This window comes from Panthera pardus, unplaced genomic scaffold (assembly GCF_024362965.1).
Source record: "Panthera pardus isolate Hobbes unplaced genomic scaffold, ASM2436296v1 HiC_scaffold_1, whole genome shotgun sequence".
Taxonomy (NCBI): domain Eukaryota; kingdom Metazoa; phylum Chordata; class Mammalia; order Carnivora; family Felidae; genus Panthera; species Panthera pardus.
This window is the reverse complement of record NW_026526654.1, coordinates 6,175,855-6,186,375: the sequence shown is the minus strand read 5'-3', so window position 1 is coordinate 6,186,375 and position 10,521 is coordinate 6,175,855.

Here is a 10,521-nt window from a genome sequence, read left to right as displayed (position 1 = left end):
CATCTATAGTCTCCTGATTTCTTCATTTTGGCCACTCTGACTGGCGTGAGGTGGTATCTGAGTGTGGTTTTGATTTGTATTTCCCTGATAAGGAGCGACATTGAACATCTTTTCATGTGCCTGTTGGCCATCCGGATGTCTTCTTTAGAGAAGTGTCTATTCATGTTTTCTGCCCATTTCTTCACTGGGTTATTTGTTTTTCGGGTGTGGAGTTTGATGAGCTCTTTATAGATTTTGGATACTAGCCCTTTGTCCGATGTGTCATTTGCAAATATCTTTTCCCATTCCATTGGTTGCCTTTTAGTTTTGTTGGTTGTTTCCTTTGCTGTGCAGAAGCTTTTTATCTTCATAAGGTCCCAGTAATTCACTTTTGCTTTTAATTCCCTTGCCTTTGGGGATGTGCCAAGTAAGAGATTGCTACGGCTGAGGTCAGAGAGGTCTTTTCCTGCTTTCTCCTCTAAGGTTTTGATGGTTTCCTGTCTCACATTCAGGTCCTTTATCCATTTTGAGTTTATTTTTGTGAATGGTGTGAGAAAGTGGTCTAGTTTCAACCTTCTGCATGTGGCTGTCCAGTTCTCCCAGCACCATTTGTTAAAGAGACTGTCTTTTTTCCATTGGATGTTCTTTCCTGCTTTGTCAAAGATGAGTTGGCCATACGTTTGTGGGTCTAGTTCTGGGGTTTCTATTCTATTCCATTGGTCTATGTGTCTGTTTTTATGCCAATACCATGCTGTCTTGATGATGACAGCTTTGTAGTAGAGGCTAAAGTCTGGGATTGTGATGCCTCCTGCTTTAGTCTTCTTCTTCAAAATTACTTTGGCTATTCGGGGCCTTTTGTGGTTCCATATGAATTTTAGGATTGCTTGTTCTAGTTTCGAGAAGAATGCTGGTGCAATTTTGATTGGGATTGCATTGAATGTGTAGATAGCTTTGGGTAGTATTGACATTTTGACAATATTTATTCTTCCAATCCATGAGCAGGGAATGTCTTTCCATTTCTTTATATCTTCTTCAATTACCTGCATAAGCTTTCTATAGTTTTCAGCATACAGATCTTTTACATCTTTGGTTAGATTTATTCCTAGGTATTTTATGCTTCTTGGTGCAATTGTGAATGGGATCAGTTTCTTCATTTGTCTTTCTGTTGCTTCATTGTTAGTGTATAAGAATGCAACTGATTTCTGCACATTGATTTTGTATCCTGCAACTTTGCTGAATTCATGTATCAGTTCTAGCAGACTTTTGGTGGAGTCTATCGGATTTTCCATGTATAATATCATGTCATCTGCAAAAAGCGAAAGCTTGACTTCATCTTTGCCAATTTTGATGCCTTTGATTTCCTTTTGTTGTCTGATTGCTGATGCTAGAACTTCCAGCACTATATTAAACAACAGCGGTGACAGTGGGCATCCCTGTCGTGTTCCTGATCTCAGGGAAAAAGCTCTCAGTTTTTCCCCGTTGAGGATGATGTTAGCTGTGGGCTTTTCATAAATGGCCTTTATGATCTTTAAGTATGTTCCATCTATCCCGACTTTCTCAAGGGTTTTTATTAAGAAAGGGTGCTGGATTTTGTCAAAGGCCTTTTCTGCATCGATTGACAGGATCATATGGTTCTTCTCTTTTTTTTTGTTAATGTGATGTATCACGTTGATCGATTCGCGAATGTTGCACCAGCCCTGCATCCCAGGAATGAATCCCACTTGAGCATGGTGAATAATTCTTTTTATATGCTGTTGAATTCGATTTGCTAGTATCTTATTGAGAATTTTTGCATCCATATTCATCAGGGATATTGGCCTGTAGTTCTCTTTTTTTACTGGGTCTCTGTCTGGTTTAGGAATCAAAGTAATACTGGCTTCATAGAATGAGGCTGGAAGTTTTCCTTCCCTTTCTATTTCTTGGAATAGCTTGAGAAGGATAGGTATTATCTCTGCTTTAAACGTCTGGTAGAACTCCCCTGGGAAGCCATCTGGTCCTGGACTCTTATTTGTTGGGAGATTTTTGATAACCGATTCAATTTCTTCGCTGGTTATGGGTCTGTTCAAGCTTTCTATTTCCTCCTGAGTGAGTTTTGGAAGAGTGTGGGTGTTTAGAAATTTGTCCATTTCTTCCAGGTTGTCCAATTTGCTGGCATATAATTTTTCATAGTATTCCCTGATAATTGTTTGTATCTCTGAGGGATTGGTTGTAATCATTCCATTTTCATTCATGATTTTATCTATTTGGGTCATCTCCCTTTTCTTTTTGAGAAGCCTGGCTAGAGGTTTGTCAATTTTGTTTATTTTTTCAAAAAACCAACTCTTGGTTTCGTTGATCTGCTCTACAGTTTTTTTAGATTCTATATTGTTTATTTCTGCTCTGATCTTTATTATTTCTCTTCTTCTGCTGGGTTTAGGCTGCCTTTGCTGTTCTGCTTCTATTTCCTTTAGGTGTGCTGTTAGATTTTGTATTTCGGATTTTTCTTGTTTCTTGAGATAGGCCTGGATTGCAATGTATTTTCCTCTCAGGACTGCCTTCGCTGCGTCCAAAAGCGTTTGGATTGTTGTATTTTCATTTTCGTTTTTTTCCATATATTTTTTAATTTCTTCTCTAATTGCCTGGTTGACCCACTCATTCGTTAGTAGGGTGTTCTTTAACCTCCATGCTTTTGGAGGTTTTCCAGACTTTTTCCTGTGGTTGATTTCAAGCTTCATAGCATTGTGGTCTGAGAGTATGCATGGTATAATTTCAATTCTTGTAAACTTATGAAGGGCTGTTTTGTGACCCAGTATATGATCTATCTTGGAGAATGTTCCATGGGCACTCGAGAAGAAAGTATATTCTGTTGCTTTGGGATGCAGAGTTCTAAATATATCTGTCAAGTCCATCTGATCCAATGTATCATTCAGGGCCCTTGTTTCTTTATTGACTGTGTGTCTAGATGATCTATCCATTTCTGTAAGTGGGGTGTTAAAGTCCCCTGCAATGACCACATTCTTATCAATAAGGTTGCTTATGTTTATGAGTAATTGTTTTATATATCTGGGGGCTCCGGTATTTGGCGCATAGACATTTATAATAGTTAGCTCTTCCTGATGGATAGACCCTGTGATTATTATATAATGCCCTTCTTCATCTCTTGTTACAGCCTTTAATTTAAAGTCTAGTTTGTCTGATATAAGTATGGCTACTCCAGCTTTCTTTTGGCTTCCAGTAGCATGATAAATAGTTCTCCATCCCGTCACTCTCAATCTAAAGGTGTCCTCAGATCTAAAATGAGTCTCTTGTAGACAGGAAATAGATGGGTCTTGTTTTTTTATCCATTCTGATACCCTATGTCTTTTAGTTGGCGCATTTAGTCCATTTACATTCAGTGTTATTATAGAAAGATATGGGTTTAGAGTCATTGTGATGTCTGTATGTTTTATGCTTGTAGTGATGTCTCTGGTACTTTGTCTCACAGGATCCCCCTTAGGATCTCTTGTAGGGCTGGTTTCGTGGTGACAAATTCCTTCAGTTTTTGTTTGTTTGGGAAGACCTTTATCTCTCCTTCTATTCTAAATGACAGACTTGCTGGATAAAGGATTCTCGGCTGCATATTTTTTCTGTTTAGCACACTGTAGATATCATGCCAAGCCTTTCTGGCCTGCCAAGTTTCAAAGGAGAGATCAGTCACGAGTCTTATAGGTCTCCCTTTCTATGTGAGGGCACGTTTATCCCTTGCTGCTTTCAGAATTTTCTCTTTATCCTTGTATTTTGCCAGTTTCACTATGATATGTAGTGCAGAAGATCGATTCAAGTTACGTCTGAAGGGAGTTCTCTGTGCCTCTTGGATTTCAATGCCTTTTTCCTTCCCCAGTTCAGGGAAGTTCTCAGCTATAATTTCTTCAAGTACCCCTTCAGCACCTTTCCCTCTCTCTTCCTCCTCTGGTATACCAATTATGCGTATATTATTTCTTTTTAGTGTATCACTTAGTTCTCTAATTTTCCCCTCATACTCCTGGATTTTTTTATCTCTCTTTCTTTCAGCTTCCTCTTTCTCCATAACTTTATCTTCTAGTTCACCTATTCTCTCCTCTGCCTCTTCAAGCCGAGCCGTTGTGGTTTCCATTTTGTTTTGCATTTCGTTTAAAGCGTTTTTCAGCTCCTCGTGACTGTTCCTTAGTCCCTTGATCTCTGTGGCAAGAGATTCTCTGCTGTCCTGTATACTGTTTTCAAGCCCAGCGATTAATTTTATGACTATTATTCTAAATTCACTTTCTGTTATATTATTTAAATCCTTTTTGATCAGTTCATTAGCTGTTGTTATTTCCTGGAGATTCTTCTGAGGGGAATTCTTCCGTTTGGTCATTTTGGAGAGTCCCTGGAGTGGTGAGGACCTGCAGGGCACTTCCCCTGTGCTGTGGTGTATAACTGGAGTTGGTGGGCGGGGCCGCAGTCCGACCCGATGTCTGCCCCCAGCCCACTGCTGGGGCCACGGTCAGACTGGTGTGTGCCTTCTCTTCCCCTCTCCTAGGGGCGGGACTCACTGTGGGGTCGCGTGGCCCGTCTGGGCTACTTGCACACTGCCAGGCTTGTGTTGCTGGGGATCTGGGGTATTAGCTGGGGTGGGTAGGCAAGGTGGACGGGGGCTGGAGGGGCAGGCTTAGCTCGCTTCTCCTTAGGTGATCCACTTCAGGAGGGGCCCTGTGGCAGCGGGAGGGAGTCAGATCCACTGCTGGAGGTTTGGCTCCGCAGAAGCACAGAGTTGGGTGTTTGCGCTGCGCGAGCAAGTTCCCTGGCAGGAACTGGTTCCCTTTGGGATTTTGGCTGGGGGATGGGCGGGGGAGATGGCGCTGGCGCCTTTGTTCCCCGCCAAGCTGAGCTCTGCCGTCCGGGGGCTCAGCAGCTCTCCCTCCCTTTGTCCTCCAGCCTTCCCGCTTTCCGAGCAGAGCTGTTAACTTATGACCTCCCAGACGCTAAGTCGCACTTGCTGTCGGAACACAGTCCGTCCGGCCCCTCCGCTTTTGCCAGCCAGACTCGGGGGCTCTGCTTGGCCGGCGAGCCGCCCCTCCGCCCCGGCTCCCTCCCGCCAGTCCGTGGAGCGCGCACCGCCTCGCCGCCCTTCCTACCCTCTTCCGTGGGCCTCTCGTCTGCGCTTGGCTCTGGAGACTCCGTTCTGCTAATCCTCTGGCGGTTTTCTCTTAACTCTTCTTTTAATGTTTGGTATAATTCACCTGTGAAAGCATCAGGCCTTGGGTTTTGTTTGTTGAAAGATTTTTTATTACTGATTTAATGCCTTTGCTGATTATTGGTCTTTTCAAGTTTTCTATTTGTTCATGTTTCAGTTTTGATAGTGTACATAACTCTAGAAATTTATCTTTGTATTCCAGTTTGTCCAATTCATTGGCATATAGTTTTTCATAAGATTCTCTTATCATTGTTGCTATTTCTCATCTTTCATTTATGATTTTATTTTTTGGGGTCTTTTCTCCTTTGTTTTTGATAAGTCTGGGTTATTTTTTTTTTTTCAAAGAACAAGCTTATGGTTTCATTGATCTTTTCAATTGTTTTAAAGTTTCTATATAATTTATATCTGTTCTAATGTTTATAATTTTCTTCATTCTGGGCTGGGTTGGTGGCTTGGTCAGTTAAATGTCCAACTTCAGCTCAGGTCATGATCTTGTGGCCCATGAGTTTGAGCCCTGCATTGAGCTCTGTGCTGATAGCTCAGAGCATGGAGCCTACTTCAGATTCTGTGTCTCCCTCTTTCTCTCTGTCCTTCCCCTGCTCAAGCTCCATCTCTTTCTCTAAAAAATAAATAAACACTAAAATAAATTATAATTTCCCTCTTTCTACTCATTTCAACGCTATTTTTCTTTTTCTAACTCCTTTAGGTATAAGGTTAGCTTGTGTATTGAGACTTTTATTGCTTCTTGAGGTAGGCCTGTTTTTTACTTCCCTCTTAGGACCTCTTTTCTACATCCCAAATACTTTGACCATTATGGGTTTTTTTTTAATTTTTATTTGTTTCCATGCACTTGTTATTTCTTCTTTAATTTCCTGGCTGCCCTATTCATTGTGTAGTAGCATGTTGTTTAACCTCCAAGTATTTGTGGTCTTTCCAATTTTTTTTTTCTTGTGGTTGACTTCAAATTTTAATATTGTGGTCAGAAAAACGCATGGTATGATTTCAATCTTTTTTACTTGTTGAAGCCTGATTTGTTGCCTAATATGTGATCTATTCTGGAGAATGTCTCATGTGCTATTGAAAACAATGTGTATTTTGCCATTTTAGGTTGGAGTATTTTGAATATAACTCTGAAATCTGTCTGGGTCAGTGTGTTATTCAAAGCCATTTTTTCTTTGTTGATTTTCTATTTAAATTACGTATCCATTGATGTAAATGAGGTTGTAAAATCCCCTACTATAATTATCAATGAGTCCCTTTATATTTTAAATTAAATGTTTTATCTTTTTGTGAGCTTTCATGTTGAAGACATAAACATTTACAATTGTTAGGTCTTCATATTAAAATGTCCCCTTTATCATGATATAGTGCCCTAATTTATCTCTTATTACATAATTTGTTTTAAAGGCTAGATTGTCCAAAATAAGTATTTCAACCCCAGATTTCTTATAATGTCCAGTTGTGTACCCTCACTTTTCATCTGCATGTGTTTTTGGATATAAAATGAGTCACTTGTAGGCTAAACATAGATGGGTCCCATTTTTCCCCATTCTGACACCCTACATCTTTTGGCTGGAGACTTTAGTTAATTCACATTCAAAGTAATTATTAATAGATATGTATTTAGTGCTATTTTATTACTTGTTTTGCAATTGTTTCTGGAGATTTTCTCTTATTCTTTCTTGTCATTCTCATTTTTGGTCTTTTCTTTCCACTCAATGAGTCCCCTTTAATGATTCTTGCAGGGTTGTTTTAGTGATCACAAATCCCTTTAGTTTTTGTTTGTCTGATAAACTCTTTATCTCCACTTCTATACTGAATGATAGTCATGCTGGATAGAGTCTTCCTGGCTGCAGATTTTTCTCTTTCAGCATTTGGAATGTATCATGGCATTACCTTGTGGCTAATCAAGATTCTGTTGGGAAATCTGCCTTATGAGTCTTCTCTAGAAATTTAAGGACTTCTTTTGTCCTGCTGCCTTATTTTTTTCTTTATCACTACATTTAGAAAAATTATAATATGTTTTGGTGTTGGCCTACTTTTGTTGATTTTGATGAGAGTTCTCTGTGACACCTAGATCTGGAAGTCTTTTTTCTTGTCAACATAATGGAAAATTTCAGGTATTAGCTCCTGAAATAAATTTTATGTCACATTGTCTCTCTATCCTTCCTCTTGGACCCTTTTAATATGAATGTTATTATGTTTTATGGAGTCACTCAGTTCCCTAAGTGTATACACTTCCATAATTTTTCTTTGTCTCTTTAGTTTAGCTTCCTTATGTTCCATTATTTTCTCCCCTATATCACTAATTTATCTTGCTGCTTTTTACAGCCTACTATTCATTATAGGAAGCATATTTACAGTCTCAGTTATTGCATTCTTTATGTATAACTGATCCTTTTTTAACTAGGGTATAGCCCAGAAGGCACTGCACTGGTCCTGGAGAGAAAACAGGCAATGAAGCCAGGGGAATACAGTGTGGAAACTTAGATTTAAAGAGTGCCTTGGGCACAAAGTGGGAGATTATTTGCTCTTCTTGGAGTGTATACTTGAGAAGCAGCATTCACAGAGATACCTCTCAGTGAACAAAGGAGCCAGTTGGTCCCATATTCCCACCTTCACTCCTCAGTATAATACAGAGTCACCTGCAGGAAGCAGAGAAATTGGTACACTGGAAGGCTAACCTGCTTATACCAAGCCTGACATTTTTTTAGTCTGTCTTGCCATAGCCAGGGAGTTATGCCCATTCTCCAAAAGATAGGTAGAAACCCTTTCACACATTACATCTCCTGACCAGAGTTTTGCAGGGCCTTTGTTCGGATGGAGGTGATGACAAGTCTCATTTCCTAAGCAGCAAAGCACACCTATTTAAAACTCAACACATGTGGGGGATAGGCTTAGGAATCCCCTGGCCTTACACCAATGGGTTAACAAGGCATAAAGAAATACAAAGCTGTAGAATGCTCACACCTGAGTTTGGATAAACCATATTGGCACCCCAAGAATAGGGAGGTGCAAAGGCGCCCCAGAATAGAAACGGGATGCAAAGACACCCAAAAATAGAAAGGGGGTGCAGCGCCCCCAGAATAGAGAGGGAGGGGCAAAGTCTCAAAATAGGAATAGGTGCAAAGGCTCCCAATACAAAGGGATATGAGGTAAGCAAGATCAGGCATGCAGGGCAAAAATGCCCCACAATTTAGTACTATAGCAGAAAAGCTGCTTCCACGGGAGGAAAGGGCCAAGTTAGGTAAATTGGTGAATTAGACTATGGACCACTGCACTGCAGGCAAAGAAGCCCAGAGTAGAGATGGTTAACAAAAGAAAAGATGCCTTGATTCCCTCTCTGTCTCATCCCCTAGGCTAGCTAAGTTAAACATACATGGCACCTCCTGTCTGCCATTAAACATACACAGCACCTCCTGTCTGCCCATCTGCCCAGCATCAGATTTTTGTTTTATATTGACCCAAACCACAAATACTATATGTCTCCAAAATCCCCCTCTTCCCTCATGTCCCCATGTTAATGTTAACAATTTATTTCTCTCTTTGTGCACACCCATCACATTTATAAGCCTTCTGATCTTAATAAATATGGGACAAGGACCCTTATTTGGGGCTCTTGTCTTTTCCTGGACATTAGCCATCTCTTGCTTTCATCCTGCATCCCACTGTTTTGCTGGCCAAATTAGAACTTCAGACTTAGAGTTTACGACAATCACATTCAGGTCAGGGACCAAATACTTCCGAATTCAGGTAAGCAGAACTCTACAGGCAACTGGCTTGTAGGATAGAGGTGTCAAACCCAGCAGCAGAATACACGCAGCACATACCAGAGTCACTCACTGAATTGCCAGGCCCTGGGCACAACATGACATCTTTTTCAAAATGCCATTAATTTCAGTATCAGGAAACATAATTGGATTTTCTGTCACAGAGAAAAAGAATACAGAGATATAGAGAAAATGAGAAAACAGAAGATTTAATCCCAAATTAAAGAATAAGATAAGGCTACAGCCAGAGATCTAAGCTAAACAGACATAAGGAACAATTCTGTTGGAGAATTTAAAGCAACGGCATTAAGGGTACTCTCAGTGGGCTTGATAAAATAATGGAAAACATCAAGGAAATTCTTACCACAGAGATAAAAGTATTAAAAATAAGAATCAATCAGAGATGAGTATTGTTAGAAACAATGTTGATGTAATGAGCAGAATGAACAGAATTCAGAGGAAGCAGAGGAATGAATGATACGGAAGACAAAATAACAGGAAGCAAAGAGCTGAACAAATTAAAGAGGAAGTATGGAGCTCTAGAATAAACATAGGGTACTCAGTGTCTTCTTCAAATATAATAACATTCATAATGTAGACTTAACAGATAATCAGAACATTCTATTCTAAAACAGCAGAATAAACATCTTCTGAAGTGCATATTAGGGTAGATCCAGGATAGATTACATATGAGGACACAAATCAAGTCCCAAGAGATACTAAAAGTTAAAATTACTTCATGCATCTTTTTTGGCCACAATACTATGAAATTTGAAGTCAAACACAAGAAAAAAAATTGAAATTCCACAAATACATGGAGGTTAAACAACATGCTACTAAACAATTAATGGGTCAACCAGGAAATCAAAGAAAAAATTTTAAAAAGTTACATGGTAACAAAAAAACAGAAACACAATATGCATTATAAATGGCAAGATTTCATTGTTTTTTTATGGCTGAGTAATATTCCATTGTATTTATATATCACATCTTTATCCACTCATCATTTGATGAACATTTGGACTCTTTTCATAGTTAGGCTATTGCTGATAATGTTGCTATAAACACTGGGGTGCATGTGGATGGAGCTAGAGTGTATTATGCTAAGCAAAACAAGTCAGTCACAGAAAGACAAATACCACATGATTTCCCTTATGTGGAACATAAGAAACAAAACAGATAAATATAGGGGAAGACTGAAAAAAAAGAGGTAGGCAAACAATAAGGGACTATGAACTATAGGGAACATTCTGAAAGTTGCTTGAGGTGAAGTGGGCAGGGTGTTGGATAAATGCATGATGGGTGTTAAGGAGGGAAATTGTGATGAGCACTGGATATTTTATGTAAGTGATGAATCACTAAATTCTAATGTTATGCCATATGTAAACTAACTCACATTTAAATATAAACTTGAAACTAACTAACAAGCAAAAAAAGAAACACATGGGTAAAAAAACATTGGGATGTAGCAAAAATGGTCCTAAGAGGGAAGTATATAGTAATATAGGCATACCTCAAGATCTCAAATAAAAAAACAAACCTTACACCTAAAGAAGTTAGTAAAAGAACAAGTGAAGTCTAAACCCAGAAAAAAGAAGTAAA